The following is a 20,585-nucleotide window of genomic DNA, read 5'->3' on the forward strand; positions in this document are numbered from 1 at the left end:
ATCTCCCAGATCAAGATATAGAACACTTTCAGGATCCAGAAAGTTCCCTCCTGACCCTGCCTAGTCAGTGGCCCCACCCAGAGAGACTACTCTGGCTGTTTTCACCATCGATTCGTTTTGCTTGTTCTTGAACGTCATATAAATGGATCCTACTATATATACTATTTTGTGTCTAGCTTTTTGCAGAGACCTCCTTCATTCTTTCTAAATGGCTCCATAGTATCTCCTAGCACTGCTGTTCTAGAATAGACTTTGGCAGCTTCTACAGTTTGGAGACAAATTCTGCAGCCTTGTCCTCCAGTTGCTACAGTATGCAGCCTCATACTAATCACTGGCCCATAGGCCTGTAGATATTAAGTGCTGGTAGAGTTGCCACTTGTTTGGGCTGCCTTTGCAGCCAGTCCTCATGGCAGGAAGAACGTGCTAGTGAAGGGCACTTAGGGCCACTGGCAAAACGATTCTAGACAGGGCAGCAAGGGTGCCAGGGATTGCCACCCCAGCCAGGCACTCAGACTCACAGTGGAGCCTGACCCAGCAGCGGATGAGGCCTGTGGACCTCTCTCCCCCACCCCCCCCCAAACCATGCACTGCCTTGCCCTTCAACACCTAACTTGTGGGGGCCCCGCCTCAATTCCCTAGGAGCTAGGGGTCTTCATGGTTCTAGGACCCCAGTCTTAGAGGTGAGCTTGTCTGCCTCTTGCTGGATGGAGTGGGCCTTGGGCTGAAAGGTGCATCCTGCATGCACCGCACCTGACCACAACGGATGGGGCCACATTCATCAGCATCTCACTTAGATGCAGGTGCCTCAGGGCACATTCAATTTTCTGCACTTGTTTCTGAGGGTGTTCGTGACCTGCCATTTGGCTCCACCAGTTCCAGGTAATTACAGTGACACTATCTCAGCACTAATGAGGTGGTGCCTGTTACAGCACAGGGAACGATGGGCCTCACGGGGCACACACATCCCAGCCCTCAGAAGCAGAGGATCTGTGACCTTTGTTCCCAGCCTTTCCGCAGCACCTGAGCAGTAAAATCGCTCCCTCCCCTCAGCTGATATGATTTCCTCATCCCCATCGCCCTCCTCTGGACCTGTTTCCTCATTGTCCCTTCCAGATGGAGGCCCATGGATGAAAATGTTTCAGCCCCTAATAGATAATCCTGGGCACCACGCTCCTGCTCCACATCACATCAGTCCACTGGTTCTTAACCCTGGCTGCACCTTAGAGTCACTTAAGGAAGTTTTAATAATAGCAGTTCCCCGGCCCATCCCTAGAAGTTCTGATGCAGCTAAATGAGATCACTGCTAAATAGCTGATGTGTATATCCCAGGGGCCCAAGCCTACCTTACAAGTTAATGCAAAAGAGGATTCAGAGAGACAGCCCAGAGCAGAGGCTTCTGAGACCAGGGGCAAGAGACAAGCCAGTTGTTCTCAATGAGACTGAATCAGACCAAAGAGTGTTTGTTTTCTCACTAAAGGAGGAACAGAAAATACAGGTGCAAGGAAGGTTAAGGGGAGGGATCTTGTTTAGTGTGGAGAAGAGGAGGGCCTGTTCCTTGTGTTGCGGGGCCCAGAGGAGAGCAGGAACCCTCAGTTGCCACTCTTGGTCAGATCAGGCACCCAGGCTCTGGGGAAGTGAGAAAAGAGGGGGTGCCAGGGATGACGATGCAGCCCCCTTCAGCCTGAGGACAGGGACAGGGGGCTCCCTCCTTTTCCTCCGACTGCCTCCCCTTCTCCCTCTCCCTTGTCTCCAGGCCTCCAGATGTGCACAGTCATGCAGCTGGTCCTGGCTCCCTCCCTCCCTCCAGCACCACGAAGGGAAGGACCATCTGTCCTGCTCACTGCACCCCAGCGGGCTGTGCGCGTGTGCCAGGCTCGAGAAAGCAGCCTTCACACTCTTCCTGTTTCCCTTCCTCCCTGCCTCAAACTTGCCTCTGCCCCACTGTATTTTGTGGCCTATACTGTTCTGCAGACCTGCTGCAGCCAAAGTGACCTGAGGTTAGCGTCTTTCTTCTACCACTGCCTTCTACCACCTTCCTGAGTGGTCTCTGGCCTCTAGTCCTCCCTCAGTCTCAAAGCTTAGCTATCTGGAGTCTCCCTGTCTAGTCCCATAATTCAGGCTGTCAGGCTCCTGGGGTGCTAGTCTGCACCCTGTCTCATTCCCTTCATGCCTCTGTGCTTCAGTGTGCATGCTCAGTCTTTCAGTCATGTCCGAACTCTTTGCAACCCCATAGACTGTAACCTGCCAGGCTCCTCTGTCCATGGGATTCTCCAGGCAAGAAATACTAGAGTGGGTTGCCATTTCCTACTTCCGGGGATCTTCCCAACCCAGGGATCGAACCCATGTCTCCTAAGGCAGGTGATTTCTCTACCACTGCGCAACCTGGGAAGCCCCCTTGTATTTCAATATCCTCTCCTAAGCAGTGCCTGCAGAATGTGACCCTCACTCTCAGGGCACTGGGGGAAAGGACCAACATTATCTCTGCTGGCCACTGAACTGACATTTAGCCTTCTTTGCTAAGATAATTTGTTGCTAATGAATGAACACCCTACTTCTTATTTCTACAGCTTTCGTAATGGCTTGAAGTCTATGTGCTCACTGGTGGGCACAACAGTAAACATTCTGAGAACCCGAAGCTGACCAGGTTGCAGAGGGAGCTTAGCCTCCATGACTGACCACGCCAAGGGCTTGTGACATGGGAAGCATGGCCAGGGTGCTGATTTCCTTGGTCTCTCCATCCAGGCTGCCCTTCTGAGTATCTACCCACCTAATGCAGCCGGGAGGATAGGGGTCAGCCCTGCAAAAGAGTGTGGGCTCCCCTGGTGGCTCTGCAGTAAAAGAATCTGCCTGCCAATGCAGGAGCTGCTGCTGCTAAGTCACTTCAGTCGTGTCCAACTCTGTGCGACCCCATAGGCAGCAGCCCACCAGGCTCCGCTGTTCCTGGGATTCTCCAGGCAAGACACTGGAGTGGGTTGCCATTTCCTTCTCCAATGCATGACAGTGAAAAGTGAAAGAGAAGTTGCTCAGTCGTGTCCGACTCTTCGCGACCCCATGGACTGCAGCCTACCAGACTTGACTTGGGTTCAGTTCCTGGATCAGAAGATCCCCTGGAGAAGGAAATAGCAACCCACTCCAGTATTCTTGCCTGGGAAATCTCATGAACAGAAGGACCCGGTGGGCTCCAGTTTATGGGATCAAAAAGAGTCAGACATGGCTTAAAGACTCAACACCACCACCACAGCAAGAGAATGTGCTGGCGGCCAGGGACTCCAGACCTGGGACATCTGTGGAGTGGGCTTGGTAGTGCTGGGAGAGGAGTCCATTTTGCTCTGTCTGGAGGATGGGTGATGAGGGAGAAGGGGCCAGAGGTGACTGGTGGGGTGGGAGGAGTTGGATGGGCCGTATTCAATCCTCTTTATAAGCCTTTGCTCAAGCTCTTCCCTCACTGAATCTGCCCCCTCTTTTCTCTGCCTGTGTAAATCCTACGCACTCCCTGCTGTGAATTCCCTGGATCCCTGACTGCACCTCAAGTGTTTCACAGCCATAATAAAGCCCTGGCTCCTTTGCTGCTCTCTGGAAGTTCATCTTCTTCTCCCCAGAGTAGTTCTGGATTTGCCCGCCCAGCCCGGGGCACAGAGCAGCCCCTGTCCTCCACTAAGTACCCAAACCACATTCATCCAGTCTCTGAATGGAATTCACAGTGAGACTGAAGCTGACTTCTGCACTATCCCCAGAAGAAAAAAAAAAAAAGGATTTCCCAGCAAAGGAATAATGTAAATGAGGCTGTCAAAGGGTGCCTAACCTATTTAAAGGAATAATCTATTTTAAAAATCTCTTAGAAGCCCCTATTTACCCAGAAACAATTGATATGGTAATTGCAAGTCTTTCTCCTTTTTATTTACCATGGAAGGTTCCCTGAGCTCCGTTCACCCACCCCCACATTCTATGTGGGGACCACTACCTCCTAACCCTTGGGGTGCTGGGTACCCTGTGTCTTTGCAGGTCACTTCTGCAAAATGGGGTCAAGAACAGTCCCCCCTTCTCTGGTTGACTGAGATGAAGAGAGATTGCCCAAAGGACTGTGGCTTCAAGGGGCACCTCACCTGCACTTGAGCCGAGTGAATGGATAGGTCTGAACAGATGGCCTCAGGCTCAGCCTGTACAAACAGAAGAGATTTGACCTGAGACCTACAGAGAGGGGATAGGCAATCAGACAGTGTGTGGCGGGGGTGAAAGTGTACGGGAGGATGGAGATGGGGGTGGGGAGGATTGCTCAAGTCTCAGTTGAAGATGGCAGAAGACGAGCTTCAGGCTCGAGGGGAGGCAGCCATGGCCCCTAGGGTACCAGCATTGCAGATCAATGTAATCCCTTGGCCTGCAGATCGAATCTGCTTTCTCGGGGTTTAATTGACTTGTTGGCTTTGGCTTGGGGAAGAGAAAGAGGCTCTTTCCCAAGGGGAGGAGCTGTATGAGAGGCAGTCAAGGCATCTCCAGCCCTGCGCCACCCCCACAGAGAGAAGAAGGGAGAGAAGACACCAGTCTTACCACCTCTTCAGGATCCTGGGCTGGGCTCTCCCTGCCCACTGGAGTGGGGCAAGACAAGGTGGAGATGCCTGGGCTGAGGGGCTCCTGGGGTTGGTTGTTTGACCCTGTGCACCTGCTCTGGCTCTGTTGTTCCTAGTCTGATGTGGTCCTGGATGGGTATGTGCCTGGGGAGAGGGGAGTAAGTGAGGGAGTGGGGAGAGGAGAGTGAAGGACAGCATCCACAAATCTGGGTACGTCAGCCTGCCCAGGAAGGCACCTCCCAGCTCTTTCCCCTGCACCACTGGGTCAGAAAGTGAAAGTGGAAATCGCTCAGTCTTGTCCGACTCTTTGTGACCCAGGCAATTCTCCAGGCCAGAATACTGAAGTGGGTAGCCTTTCCCTCCTCCAGGGGATCTTCCCAACCCAGAGATCAAACCCAGGTCTCCTGAATTGCAGGTGGATTCTTTACCAACTGAGCCACAAGGGAAGCCTGAGTCAGAAGAAGGGAACAACTGTCCAGCAACTGGGAACAGCCCGCAGAGGAGGACCTAGGAGGCCCCTGCACCAGCTCAGCGCCGGCTCCATGGGACTCTGTTATATTACCTCCTGAGGTTGGTTCAATCTGAGGACAGATACATGGCTTCGGAGTAGCTGCCTCCCCAAGGCGGGGGAGGGTAACCCAACAAAGTGGGCTTGTCCTCTTTGCAGCCCCCACAGGGCCAGGCCCTCTGAGGGAGTAGATGTTTCATTGGTGGTGGTGGCAGAGGCAGCTGAGACCTCACGAGGCATCTCTTCTCTCAGTCTCCACAGCCTCCTCTCTATTCCTGTGGTTTTCCTAATAAACACCTTTGAAATATTTATGAAGGCAACTTCAATGAAGCAACACAACATTACTTTAAAATGATTTTCTTCTTCTGATAGGTAGCTTTGGCATGAGTGCTGACTGCCGAGCTCCTAAGGGCAGAGCCGTCAGGGTGAAGCCCCCAGGTACGGGGGGACTCGCCCAAATGAGCTTAGCCGTGGTGGTCCCTTCACACTCTTGAGGGGGCCAGGCCGGGTGGCAGGTGAGCAGGCAGGATGGTTTGACAGAGCTCGGGGACTGGACTCCGGAGGAAGGGGTTGACTGGCTGAGGTTCTGGGAGAACTGCTAGGAGAAGAGACTGAAACTGGAAGTTTCTGTGGAACCATGGGCAGCACCCCCAAGCTTTGCTCGTGGGAGGCTGAGGAAACCCAGGGCTGGGAGCTAGAACTCTGGGGTCCACACCCCCCTTTGTTGATAGGAAGGTTTTTGCTCTAGAAAGAGGTGGTAGATGCCAGGGAATAGGTGGGGAGGGGCCTGAGATGCCTCGACCTCTGAAGAGTTGGTGGCCGAGCTCAGCAACTACCCAGCAGTGCTGGGAAGAAAGGCTATGACAGCAATATCTTGTGTGCACAGGATGGAGTAGCATTCAGAATCTGTAGCGGGACCCAGATTTATCTGTCTGGACTTTGAAAGTCCAAGGAATCCCCACCTTACCTCCTTCCTGCACAGACCCCTGCTCTACCCTCTCATGTCAGCTAGGATGGCACTCTGTCCAGCCTCCTCCTGGAGCAGGCAGAGGGGAAATGGATGCTCCTATCCATGCCCCTGCCCCTCCCCAGGCTGCAAGGAAAACCCCTGTCTATATCTATCTGGAATGCAGACGGAGGGAGGCCCTGATGGCAAAATCCAAGGAGGAGGATTCTATCCTCATCCAGCTGATCCCCAGAAAAGTCTCTTTCTAACAAGAACTGTTTTCATCACCATTGCCTAAAGCCTGGAGCTGCTCTAATTACGTGTCAGGCTGGAATCTGACAGGAAGCATTTTAATTATTAATTTGAAGTGTGCCAAGCATCGGGATGGAGGAGGGCTGGATCCTTCAGCTCACTCATGCCCAGCCCTGTCTGCTGGGACCTCATTAGTGACACCCCAGGCCTCCCAGGCCTCCTCCTCAGCCGGAACCTCTTTCCTGCCACGGTGCAGGATCTGCGTCTCCCACTCCTCTGTCTTCCCTAATAACCTACTTTGCACAGAGCTTTCTTGTTTTCCTTATTTCCCCGAACCCTTTCACAGGTTCTACTGTTCCCCCTGTACAGGCGGGAAAGACTGAGGCCTGGGGAGGGCATGGGGTCTGTGTGATGCCACAGCACACGATAGCCATGGGCAGAATAGAACCGCTGCATTTCCTAGTTTGGGCTTTTTAGTTCTTGCCTGCCAGTGGAGGTGGCCTTCTGCTGGGCCGTCTTTCCCTATTGTCCCATCTTCATATGCATGTCATCTAAGGTGGCATGCAGAGACTTCTTTGATGTGTTGCATGCATCTGACACTTGTTTCCTTGCTCCACTGATACCCAGGCATGGGCATGCCCTTCTGGGTACTGGGCCCAGACTGCTGGTCTTGTCCCAGGTAAGGTAGGGCAGGGCCTCTCAGAGACCCAGGGCATCATCTGGCCTGTTTCCTTTTCTGCCTTGCCAAGGGAAATGCAGCTTCTGCTCATTGGTTGTTTCCTAGATTTGACCCTGCACATCTTCGTATGGATCAGGGCCCATCCTTTCTGTCATGTGTCATTGTTTCTGTGTTTCTGGATTAAGGGCCATGAAGCCCCAGACTGGACAGCAGCCCTGGACCTGAAGAATGTACTGTTTCATGTGTATCCAGATGCTGACTTGCTTCTGTATCTGAAAATATGCTTTTTTTTTTTTTTTTTTTGAGTCCCAGGAGTTTTGTAAGGTTGAGACAGCATGGCCCCAGTCCTCCTCAGGTCACGCCTGCCTCAGCCCACATCCAAGGCTTGATGTTTATGAAGTTGCTCTCAGCTGATGGCCTTTGGTGCATCTGCAGACTTCCTTTTCATCTGATTCCATGGAGGGGTCATGGTCCACTAGGGATATTTGATCTAGAAGGACTTGTGGGGTCTAGAGTAGGGAGAAGGAACTTTGGAGGAATTGGGGAAGTCTTCCCAGGGGCTTCCCTGGTGGCTCAGAGGGTAAAGCATCTGCCTGCAATGTGGGAGACTCGGGTTCGATCCCTGGGTCAGGAAGATCCCCTGGAGAAGGAAATGGCAACCCACTCCAGTACTCTTGCCTGGAAAATCCCATGGACAGAGAAGCCTGGTAGGCTACAGTCCATGGGGTGGCAAAGAATTGGATACAACTGAGCTACTTCACTCACTTCACTTCCCAAAGATAAACAGAGACTTGAAGGATAATTGGTATTTTAGTCATAGTTGGGTGAAGGAAACAGAAGCTACTGTGCTTTAAGCAGAAAAGGATTGAACACAGGGTAAATCCTGTTAAATCAGTAAGTTTTTTTACTTACTGGGTGTTTCCAAATCATTGGAAGAGCTGAAGGAGGAGGCTAAAGGCTGGGTCTCCAGGAATGACTTCTCAGAATACTGTAGAACTGACCAGCCAGGAGCCTGCTACCTTGACCACTTTAGAAAGGCATTATGGTAGGCTGAATAATGCCCCCTGCTCCCCTCAGTAGCCCCATACTAATTTCTAGAACCTCTGAATACTACCTTGTAATGGTAAAGGAGACTTTGCAGATCTCATCAAAGTGGGTATAGAGGGAACATATCTAAACATAATAAAAGCCATTGACAACAAACCCACAACCAACGTGATAGTCAATAGTGAAAACCCGAAAGCCTTCCTATTAAATTCAGGAACAAGACAAGGATGCCCACCCTCACCACTTCTATTCTACATAGTATTGGAAGTCCTAGCCAGAGCAACCAGACAAGATAAAAAAATAAAAGGTATCCAAATCAGAAGGAAGAGGTAAAACTGTCACTATTTGCAGATGACATAATACTCTACATAGAAAACAAGTCTGCACACAAAACTATTAGAATAAATGAATTCAGTAAGGCAGCAGGATATAAAGTTGATATACAGAACTCTTTTGCATTTCTTTACACTAATAATGAAATACTGGAAAGAGAAAGAAAAGAAACGATTTCATTTAAAATTGCATTAAAAATACCTAGGAATAAACTTAAACAAGGAGGTGAAAGACCTATATGTTGAAAACTATTAAACATTGATAAAAGAAACTGAAGATGACTCAAAGAAATGGAAAGATATCTATTGGTTCTTGGTTTTGAAGAATTAATATTTGTTAAAATGGTCATACTGCCCAAAGCAATTTGCCAATTTAATGCAATCCTTATCAAAATACCCATGACATTTTTTATAGAACTAGAACAAATATCCCTAAAATATATACTGGAAATCACAAAAGGCTCAGAATTGCCAAAGCAGTCCTGAAGAGAAAAGAACAAAGTTAGAGGAATAACCCTTCTAGACTTCAGACTACACTACAAAGCAACAGTAATTAAAACAGCATGGTTTTGGCACAAAATCAGACATATAGTTTGGTGGACAGAATAGAGAGCCTAGAAATAAACACACACATCTATGGTCAATTAATCTATGAAAGGAGGCAAGAATATACAATGCGGAGAAGAGAGTGTCTTCAACAAGTGGTGATGGGAAAGCTGGACAGCTTCATGTGAATCAATGAAGGTAGAACACTCCCTCACACCACATACCAAAATAAACTCAAAATGGTTTAAAGACCTCAATATAAGCCATAGAAATATTGCCATTTGCAGTAACATGGATGGGTCTAGAGAATATCATACTTAGTGAAGTAAATCAGAGAAAGACAAGTGATATATCATTTATATGTGAAATCTAAAAATAATATAAGTGAAAGTGAATTTATTTACAAAACAGAAACAGACTCACAGACATAGGAAACAAATTTATGGTTACCAAAGGGGAGAGGGAAGAAGGGAGGGACAGATTAGGAGTATGGGAATAACAAATACAAGCAACTACACATGAAATCGGAGAAGGCAGTGGCACCCCACTCCAGTACTCTTGCCTGGAAAATCCCATGGACGGAGGAGCCTGGTAGGCTGCAGTCCATGGGATCGCTGAGAGTTGGACACAACTGAGCAACTTCACTTTCACTTTTCACTTTCATGCATTGGAGAAGGAAATGGTAACCCACTCCAGTGTTCTTGCCTGGAGAATCCCAGGGATGGGGGAGCCTGGTGGGCTGCCGTCTATGGGGTCGCACAGAGTTGGACACGACTGAAGTGACTTAGCAGCAGCAGCAGCACACATGAAATAGATAAGCAACAAAGATTTGTTGTACAGCACGGGGAATTATATTCAGTATCTTGTAATACCCTGTAATAGAAAACAATCTGAAAAAAAAACACTGAATCACTGTGCTGAACACCTGAAACTAACAATATTATAAATCAACTATTTCCCTTCTCCAGGGGACCTTCCCAACCAAAGGATCGAACTGGGGTCTCCTACTTTACAGGCAGATTCTTCACCAACTGAGCTATCAGGGAAGCCCATAAATCAACTACACTTAAAAAAAAAAAAAGAATCCTGAAATGGGGAGATTATCCTTGATTATCCAAGTGGTCCCAAAATAATCACTAGGGAGGTTATATTAATATAAGAGGGAGGCAGGAGAGCAGAGTCAGAAAATAAAGAAAGGGAAAGAAATGGGATGACAGAAGTACGAGCTGGCTTGCGTGTGGAGGAGGGGGCCATGACCTAAGGAATGCAGGTACCCTATAGAAACTGGAAAAGGCAAGGAAATGGATTCTCCACTAGAACATCAGGTGGGACACAGGCCTGCTGACCTTGACTTTTTTGTCCCGTGTGTTTTTGGACTTCTGACTTCCAGCGTTAAGAGAACAAAGCTGTGTTGTTTAATGTCTCTTAGTCCATGGCACTTGGTTATGGCAGCAAAAAGAACATGGGTATAGGGGAGGAATCACTGGGAGCACTGGACTCGGGACCTTGCTGCCGTAGCCAGGCCAAGGAGCCAGGATGGTGCTGCTGCCTCCCCATACCCCGAGTTGGAAGATTCAACCCTGAAATGCGGCTGCATTTCCACGACCAGGCTTGCCAGCCCCAGACAGTCCAAAGCAGCCATAGAGAACCTCCAGATCCGCCAAGGGGCCTCTAATTGCTGTACCCCAGTGCTCACACACAGCCTCTGCTGTGAGGGGGCCACGAGGTGTCCTTTTCAGTTTTCCAATCACAGCAGTCTAACAACACCACTAGGAAGAGGTAGGAATGGGAGGCCAAGTGTTAACCAGACACAAACACAACAGGGAATGATGAATGATCCCCTTGTGGCTCAGCTGGTAAAGAATCCGCCTGCAGTGTGGGAGACCTGGGTTCAATCCCTGGGAAGATCCCTGGAGAAGGGAAAGGCTACCCACTCCAGCATCAGGACACAACTGAGTGACTTTCACTTTCACTTTCAAAACGAGTCATGTTCGGGACTTCCCTGGCAGTCTGGTGGTTAAGACTCAGGGCTTCCAATGCAGGGCGGGGGCCAGATTTAATCCCAGGTTGGGGAACTAAGATCCCACATGCTGCACCATGCAGTGAAGAAATATATAAATAAAAATGGGTCATATGCGTGAAAATCTATCGGTGGGCACACCCTGAAAGACACCCCGGCCCTTGCATGGGTGCCATATTCGTCCTCTGTGCTCCGATGAGGCTAAGCTATTTGCCCCTCCTCCCACAGTCAGCAAGTGGTAAAGCAGGGATCTAAACCAGCTTTGCTCAGTTCTAGAGCTGGAACTTCTAGGCCTTACCCAATACCGAGGGGAAGCAAGGTCAGTCCCACCATGGGACACTGCCTTGAGAACTCAGAGGCAAGAGGGAAACAGGCACTTCAGAGACTTTGAGCAGCTCATCTGCCTTGAACACTACTGCATGGAGGGAGTGGCAAGGAGGACAGGGACCAGCAGACACCAAGCTAGGGAGGTCTTAAATGTCGTGCTTAGTTTTTGTTGGTGGTGGGGTTTTTTTTGGCAGGGGTGGAGGGGTCATGAGGTATGTGAGAGCTTAGTTTCCCAACCAGGGATGGAACCAGCGCCCCCTCCAGTGGAAATGGGGAGTCTTAACCATTGGACTGCCAGGGAATTCCCTTAAATGTCCTTTGTGATCCTGAAGGCCATTAGGGAACCACTGAAGTTTTCTTTCTTTCTTTCTTTCATAGGAGGTTTTAAGGCAGGAGAGTGACAAATTGTTTTGCATTTTGTATGTGAAGGACGGTTTACACTAGACATCAGGGAGCTGAGTCAGGGGAGCAAAATGAGCTCCAACCCTAGTCACACACAGAGCCTCTCCCTTGCTTCTCCCTGATCCCTAACTCTTAATGTAGACTGAGCCTGTCCAGCCGCTGAACCCTTGTCTCATCCAGCCATCCTAGGAAGGCCACTGATCACAGGGGCAATCAGGTGAAAGAGTGATTCACTCATCACAGCCGTTCTCTATCACTGAGTCCACAGCCCAGAGCTCACATCCTTAAAAAGCAGAGGCGTGTCAGCTTCCTCGTGAAGGATGACTGGACAATGCTTGCCTTGCACCTGTGAACAGAGGAGCACCAGGAGGGGTAGAGGGCAGGGAGGAGAGGAGGTTGTCCTAGAACATTAAGCTCTCCTTTCCATAACGAAGAGCACCCTCATTGCAAACCTGGAGCTTCCTGGCAACCAGATGGGGGTGGTGGAGCACGTAATAATAACCTGGAGCTGGGTGTGCTCTTCTGGGCCTCCAGGAGAGAGCTCTAACTCCAGGCCCTCCCCCAGCCACATCCCAGCAGGGTCTTACTTAGGAGAGGAATAAAGAGACCTGGAAAGCAAGGCTAGCCAAGTCCATCCCTCACTGATATCCACTGCGCATTCAGAATGTACAGACCTGATGGGGAAAAGGCACTTGACTAAGTAAAAATTCACTTAACTGCTATCTTAAAACATCCCATCTGACACTTGAATGACAGCAGTTACCTGGTAAATGAGTGGTCCCTGTGACTGGCACTCCAGTGGGTTGTTGATGGAAGAGCTAGGAGGGCTATTTGATTTGAAGATTCCTTTATTAAAAAGAATGAACTCATCCCTTGGTCTTGCAATGATGCCTCTAAATTAAAAAGCAAAGAAAGCAAAACAAAACTGAGTGGATGCATCAGTGCTTCAAGCAGGCGGGCCCCTTGAAGAAGAGCAGGGTCAGGCAACGTGCCCTGCTTGCCCCTTTGTTCCTCTAAGACCCAGAATGACACTCCCTCCTAGGAAGACTTTGGAACTACGGCCCCCCGCTGCAAATCTGGAGAGGAGTTTACGTCCTGGGGGCAAAGGAGAGCTACTGAGAGTCTGAGCAAGGGGCATGTTCATTCAGCATACGTCCACTGGGGACCTGGAGACTGCTGGGGGCCTGGAGACAGAGTGAAGTCAGAAAGAGAAACACCTGCAGCTTTCTAGACATGCTCTCAGCCTCTGAACTGAGCACAGGAAAGCCAGAGGCAAGGGCCAGGATGGGGCCTTTCTTTGAGGGACACAGGATCCCAGTGGAGACCCAGATGCTGAGTGGACAAGACTAGACTCCACATCTAGGGGTCTGCCCGAATGGCCTTTCCTCTGACCCACACCAGGCCTGGAGCGAAATCCATCCTTAGAGGGCAGCACCTCATTCTGAGGCCCCAGGGACACTGCAAAGCGTCCCGCCCATGAAAGCGGTGTTAGACTGAGCAGCCTGGGCCTTGTCAGGCTGATCTCTTGCCTCACGTGCCTGGCTTCTCTCCTAGGGACCTTCTGCCCTCTCCCTCTGGGACCTCTGGGATGACAGGCTGCCCTCATCCATCCTCAACCCAACTCTGGGCTCATCACTTCCGGGACTTATCTTCTCTTGTTGATTTTCTTGAGTTTAACTCTCCACACTTGCCCTGGGTCTCTGGGGCAAATGTGCCACCCCCAACACTGTCCCGGGAGGGAGTGGGCAGCCTTGGAGGCAAAGGGTTCTGCCCCTTCTTTGTTCTCCGGGGTCTGCAGTGAACTCTTTTCCTTCCCCACCTCTCCAAAGTGGATGTAACTGTCACTACCTCCTTTGGGAAACCCTCCACAGTCTACTACTTGGCTCATGGAAAATTCTCCAAACCTACAGAGATCTCCTGGAAAGGCCCTACCACTGGCCACGTTGAAACGATGCAAAAGTCAGGGCCTCCAGGCCTCTTGCCACACTTCCTCTACAGGCTGTGACTTGGAGTGACCCTTGCCCTGTCCTACTTTCTTGGGGGTAGAGGCTGGGTCAGGTAGAGTGAAGGGCAGGTGAGCTGGTGTCTGTGGTCCCTTTAAGGCGGTGGCGGCAGCAGCAGTGGCAAGGGAAGGACGCCCTGCTGGGTCTGCACCACCATATTTTTGTCCACACCTTCTGCAGGGATGGGGAGGGAGCAGCTTGAGCAGGGAACTGAGAGCCACAGGCAGGTGTGTGAGCTTGAGCGTTCCTGGCAGGGAGTCAGATCTGATCAGGCACAGTGCCTAGGTGTGGACAGCAATGGGCCTGAGGTCACCCACCTTGGTCTCCTTGGCTGACATGACTGGAGACAGCAGAGTGGGAGAGCTGGGTGGTGACAGCAGCTTTGCCAACTTCTGGAGTCAGTGTTCAGGGCAGGCAGGTGGGCAGAGTCAGGTCTCTTTAGGATCTTGGCTAACTCACCCGTAATGGGGCCAATGAAGTCCTAGCATCCTGACCCCCACCCCAGAGAGGAAAGAAAGGTTCAGTGAGAATGTGTTCAGGAGGGGTGTTTAATCCACTTGTGAGATACAGTGGGACTTTGGCATGTCTGTTTTACTTTGTTGTTATTTTTCAGTCACTAAGTCAAGTCCAACTCTTTGAGACCCCATGGACTGCAGCACGCCAGGCTTCCCCATCCTTCACTGTCTCTCAGAGTCTGCTTAAACTCATGTCCATTGAGTTGGTGATGCCATCCAATTATCTCATCCTCTGTCGCCCCCTTCTTCTCCTGCCCTCAATCTTTCCCAGCATCAGGAGAAAATGAGTCGACTCTATCCATCAGGTAGCCAAAGTATTGGAGCTTTAGCTTCAGCATCAATCCTTCCAATGAATATTGAGAGTTGATTTCCTCTAGGATTGACTGGTTTGATCTCCTTGCTGCCCAAGGGATTCTCAAGAGTCTTGTTCAGCACAATTTGAAAGCATCAATTCTTTGGCACTCAGACTTCTTTATGGTCCAACTCTCACATCTGTACATGACTACTGGAAAAACCATAGCTTTGACTATATGGACTTTTGTTGGCAAAGTGATATGTATGCTTTTTAATACTAAGTCTAGATTTGTCATAGCTTTCCTTCCAAGAAGCAAGCATCTTTTAATTTCATGGCTGCAGTCACCGTCCACAGTAATTTTGGAGCCCAAGAAAATAAAATCTGTCACTGTTTCCACTTTTCCCCCATCTATTTGCCATGAAGTGATAGGACCAGATGCCATGATCTTAGTTTTTTGAACATTGAATTTTAAGTCAGCTTTTTTACTATTTTACTTACTTTTGTGCTAATCATGTGGTGTTCTCACCAATTCATTACAGTGGGTCCCTATCATGATAGTCTCTCCTGGATAACACATTATCTTGCTCCCTGATTTCTCTTCTCCCAGTCTCAGATTAGGCAGGAAAACCAGATGCCTCCCTCCTGCCATCAAGAGGATGGAGTAGCTCTGAGGGGGTCGTGGGACTCTCAAGTCCCTTGCTGCAGGTGTTCTCATCTTTTCTATTGTGAGCCAGTGTGCACACACACTCTGCTTCAGCAAAACCTTTCTCTGCTGTCTGCCGATGACCACCCCGCTCATCTTTGTAAAGTTTCACCAGACCACCTTACCTGACTCCTGAGAAATCTGTATGCAGATCAAGAAGCAACAGTTAGAACTGCACATGGAACAACAAACTGGTTCCAAATCAGGAAATGAGTATGTCAAGGCTGTATATTGTCAGCCTGCTTATTTAACTTATATGCAGAGTACATCGTGAGAAATGCTGGTCTGGATAAAGCACAAGCTGGAATCAAGATTGCCAGGAGAAATATCAATAACCTCAGATACGTAGATGACACCACCCTTATGGCAGAAAGTGAAGAAGAACTAAAGAGCCTCTTGATGAAAGTGAAAGAAGAGAGTGAAAAAGTTGGCTTAAATCTCAGCATTCAGAAAATTAAGATCATGGCATCTGGTCCCATCACTTCATGGCAAATAGATGGGGAAACAATGGAAACAGTGAGAGATTTTACTTTTGGGGGCTCCAAAATCACTGCAGATGGAGACTGCAGCCATGAAATTAACAGATGCTTGCTCCTTGGAAGAAAAGTTATGACCTACCTAGACAGCATATTAAAAAGCAGAGACATTACTTTGCCAACAAAGTTCCATCTAGTCAAAGCTATGGCTTTTCCAGTAGTCAGGCATGGATGTGAAAATTGGACTATAAAGAAAGCTGAGCACCAAAGAATTGATGCTTTTGAACTGACGTGTTGGAGAAGTTTCTTGAGAATCCCTTGGACTTCAAGGAGATTCAACCAGTCAGTCCTAAAGAAAATCAGTCCTGAATATTCATTGGAAGGACTGATGCTGAAGCTGAAACTCCAATACTTTGGCCACCTGATGGGAAGAACTGACCCATTGGAAAAGACCTTGAGGCTAGGAAAGACTGAAGGCTGGAGGAGAAGGGGATGACAGAGGATGAGATGGTTGGATGGCATCACCGACTTGATGGACATGAGTTTAAGTAAGCTCCAGGAGGTGGTGATGGACAAGGAAGCCTGGTGTACTGCAGTCCATGGGGTTGCAAAGAGTCAGACACCACTGAGTGACTGAACTGAACGGAACCTGCCCCAGATATCTCTCATTCCCACTTCCAAATGACCAAGTTCTACTCCATTGCAAATGAATTCCGTTTCAAATCCTCCTCCACCCAGAAACCTTTCCTAGATATTCTGGCCCCTAACTAATGACAGTTCAGCCCATACCAGAAAGAGGCTGGACATTTCCTGGACTGAGGGCAGCCTAGTCTTCCTGGCTCTGCTGGAGACATGAGAAGGAGAAAAGGACACTTTGGACCTGGGGCTGTTCTGTTGGTCCCTAGTCCAGGCCCCAGGCCCACAGGGAACCAAGAGTATGTTCTAGAAGTCTTGCTCCCAGGGGCTTAACAACTGAGTTAAAGAAAGTAGAACCTGATCCTTGGTGAACACGGGTTAGTTTTGCCTAGGAAAATCCATACTTTGACAACATTTCTATTTGCAGGGGTTCCAGTTATCCTGAAGCTGGGAGTGTGGGGAGCATGGGAAAGTCTAGATCCAGATCCTATTTCTGCATTTAGGAGCTGGCTGTTTGGGAATGAATAGTACACCTCTCTGGGTCTCAGTTTTCTCATTTGTAAAATGCCAATTGTCTCAGTTACTTGGAGGATTGCTGTAAAGTAGATAATTTATGTAAAGTGACTAATGCATCAAATAATGGGTATCCCATAAATAGTAGCTCTTACATAGTGTAGATAATAACAGCAAGGGTAAATCCCCAGCTCCACCAACTTCCTACTGTGCATCTTCGAACAAATTCCTTGTTTGTTCATCAGCTCCCTCACCTGTAAAATAAGGATTATGGTCCATCCATTTATTTAATAAATAATTATCAAGTAACTTCTTATGTGCCAGGCACAACTAAATCTGTCATTTAGTATACATTAAGACATGCAGCGCAATGCCCAGCATATACTACCTTGTCGGTAAATGTCAGTTTTCTTCCACAAGCTGCAGCTGGAGGATGGGACATGGGTGTGTGTGGGGGAGAGGGGAGGTTGAAACAGAGAAGGGAAACTCAGGAGGGGCACAGGTGGAAGGCTGCACCTGCCCTGAACCCCCAGCTTCCTCCTTGCCCTTTCTTTCTTCAGTTGACAGGGCCTCACTTTGTCTCTAAGGGCGGGGGATGGTGCTGGGTCTCTGAATAGTTTGCCCCACTTTCTGTCCCTTGGTTTCTGACCACTTCTGTAGACCAGATCATCTATCCCTTGCCTGGAAAACAGTGTCTCATTCTCAGACATGGTGGTAACTGCAATGTGCCCGCCGCATGAAAGTGGCATCAGGTGGAGGACCCCTGCCCCCACAAGGACAGAGCTGTCTCCTCACTAAGCTGGTCTCCTGCCTCATGCTCCAGGCTCCTTTCCCAGGGATCACAGGCTGGACCCACCACCTATGGGCTTCTCAGCCCTGAAACCCCACATCCTTCCATTTTTATTTTGCCCAGCCCTCATCAGACCAGACCCTCACAGAGAGTTGTATGTGTGTGTGAGCACCAGTGACATGAGACCTGGCATGGAGGAAGTCTGAAATAAAAGCTGATTGCATGAATGCACAGCAAATCCCCTCTGCTAATGGGGCTCATTCATTCATTCAACAAACATTTATTGAACCCATAATCCATTGGGTGCCAGGCTCTGTGTCGAGGGCTGTGACATTCAGGTTAACAGTAGCCAAGTTCTCCAAAGACTGAAAGGCATTCACAAGCTTCCTGCTCCCAACGCTCTCACTCACACAGACCCACCTGTCTCTGAGAGCCCCAGGCCCCTCCCTCGCACCCAGAGACCAGAGTGCTGGCTCCATCATGGATTTTGACTGCAGTAGATGTTTGAGTGCCGAGTCACTGACTTTGGGGTCGAATCCTGGTGCCATAACCCATGCCGGGCCCTTAGGCAAACTATTTAAATTCTCAGAGCCTCAGTTTCCTCATCTGGCAAACAGGCATAAGTAAAAATGCTTATCTCATGTTTGCCATGAGGAGTTAATGAAACAAACAATACTTAGAACAATGCTTAGTGCACAGTGCATGCTCGATGGACGTGAACTGTCATCACGACTCTACACTGTCGCAAGTGTCTGCCCCTCTCCGCCTCCTCCACAGCCTGGGTCAGCACAAGTCCAAGCACACAGGAGGCAGTCAGTGGGATCAGATCTGGGACATTCTAGGTAAGGAAACCCATAAACTAGCAAAGGGACTTCCCTGGTGTTCTAGTGGCTGAGACTCCCCACTCAAAATACAGCAAGCCAGGGTTCAATCCCTGGTCAGGGAACTAGATCCCACGTGCTGCAACTAAAGATGCCATGCGGGCTTCCCTGGCAGCTCAGCAGTAAAGAATCAGCCTACAATGCAGGAGACATAGGAGATGGCTGGTTCAATCCCTGGGTGGGGAAGATCCCCTGGAGGGGGAATGGCGACCAGTATTCAGCCTGGAGAATCGCATGGACAGAGGAGCCTGGTAGGCTGAAATCCGTGGGGTCACAAAGAGTCAGAAGCAACTGAGCACACACATATTGCAACAGGCCTGGCGTAGACAAATAAAATAATAAAATAAAAATTAAAATGAAAAAGAAACCAGCCAAGGCTTGGAGACGGAGAAGAACAAGGAGGGACTGTGCCCGGAGGAGCATGAGGGTTGAGGGGGAGGTCTTAGGGGTGCTGTGACTGCTCAAGGACGGGGAGCTTACTACTCAGAAGCATCAAGTTCTGTGGCTCAACAACTCTGACTGTTATAGCTCTTTTCCTCGGTGGCCACGTTCATGGGGATCCCACTCCACTGGCAGCAAGGTCCAGACTGGATGTGGCAGAGTATGAAGGAAGTTAAGTAATTTGGGGAGTCTTCTAGAACAAATACCCATTCCCCCCACCTTTTCTAGGACACCCTCATACCTCTGCCCTATTTGAGGCAAGTAGCCAGGTGGTGGACCAAGGAACAGGTCTGGCTAACTGAGGGCTGTTAACAGGGACCACATGCAATCCCAGAAAGCCAGAGTGAGGGTGGGGAAGGGGCTCCCAGGCAAGGTCAGTGCCTTACCTGGGACTCTCTCAGAGACCCCTGGCTCTGGGTCTGTTTCTTCCTTTGAGAAATGGGTACTATTGTATAGGTTTCTTTTCCTTGACTGTTGTAAAAATGAGAGACTGTAAGTCTGAAACCAATCTTGCCGTTGGAGAGGAAAATCAAGTGTTGGAGGTAGCATTGGATGTCTTTCTTCAGAGCTAGGTGTGCCCATACCTGGGGTGAGGTGGGGCTGCTCTGGATTGCCCTCTCCTCATTGTCAGGGCAGAACCCAGCTGGCCCTGGGTGCTTGGCATTCATCCTCTGAACCAGGGTTCCATCATTGATCAGCCCCAACTGCCTGAGCATTTCCTGGGTCTGATAAATGAGTTTAGACCCCAGGTTCTCAGGCCTGGCCAGGAAGAGCTAGCCACCACACACCCCCCTCCAACGCCCCCTGCCCGGATTGCCACCCTGGAGGCTGCACCTTGGCTAGATCCTTAGGGCTCTGACCTTAACCCTGGGCCTGAGGGGAGATTCCCATACTGTAAAGCAGACAGCCTAGGCCTGGCCCGTCTCATCCTGATAGCATCCTCAGCACCTGTTCTACACTGGCCTGAACAATCTCTATCTTCCCCATTGCTGGGACTGCACAAGCACAGTAGTTGTTGCTAGGTTGCTCTTCATGCCCTTCTGGCCCCCCACAAGAGGAGCAGAGACCCCTCCTGACAGGTGGGTTGTGAATCTGTCTTAATTAAAATGTGCAGGAGGGAGGTCCCCAAGGAGTGGTGTCCTTACCCCCCTGCTCTGAACAAGGGGCAGTGAATCAAGCTACTGTGGGGGGCAAAGAGAAGCAGTGACCCGGGGACAGCTCCCAGTTGATGGAAGTGGCCTCTCTGCCCACTCCATTCAGGGGTCCCCACCTGGAAACCACTGGAATCTGGGTTGGGGTTGCACTGACCACACTGCATGCCCTGTACCCTGGCATTTACCAACTGCTTTCACATCCCCCATCTTGTCAAAGCCCCATAGCCCCCGATGAGGTAGGTGAGGACTATCAGACCTATTTTATAGATGAGGTAGATAGGCTCAGAGAGGCAAATGGATTTGCTCAGCGTCACACTGCTGCTAGATGACAGAGCCAGGTATCGCCTACACACTGATGGTGGGGAGAGTGGCGCAGGCTCTGTGACTTTGGGCCAGTTACTTAACCTCTCTGAACCTCAGTCTTCTCATGTGAAAAATGGGGATAGTGATAGTTCCTACCTTGCCAGATTACTGTGAAGATTAAATGAAATAATGCTGTAAAATGATCTCAGCATAGTTGTGGCTTGGGGGCCTGCTCCATAAACGTGAGTAAT

Source organism: Odocoileus virginianus, chromosome 6 (assembly GCF_023699985.2).
Source record: "Odocoileus virginianus isolate 20LAN1187 ecotype Illinois chromosome 6, Ovbor_1.2, whole genome shotgun sequence".
Lineage (NCBI taxonomy): Eukaryota > Metazoa > Chordata > Mammalia > Artiodactyla > Cervidae > Odocoileus > Odocoileus virginianus.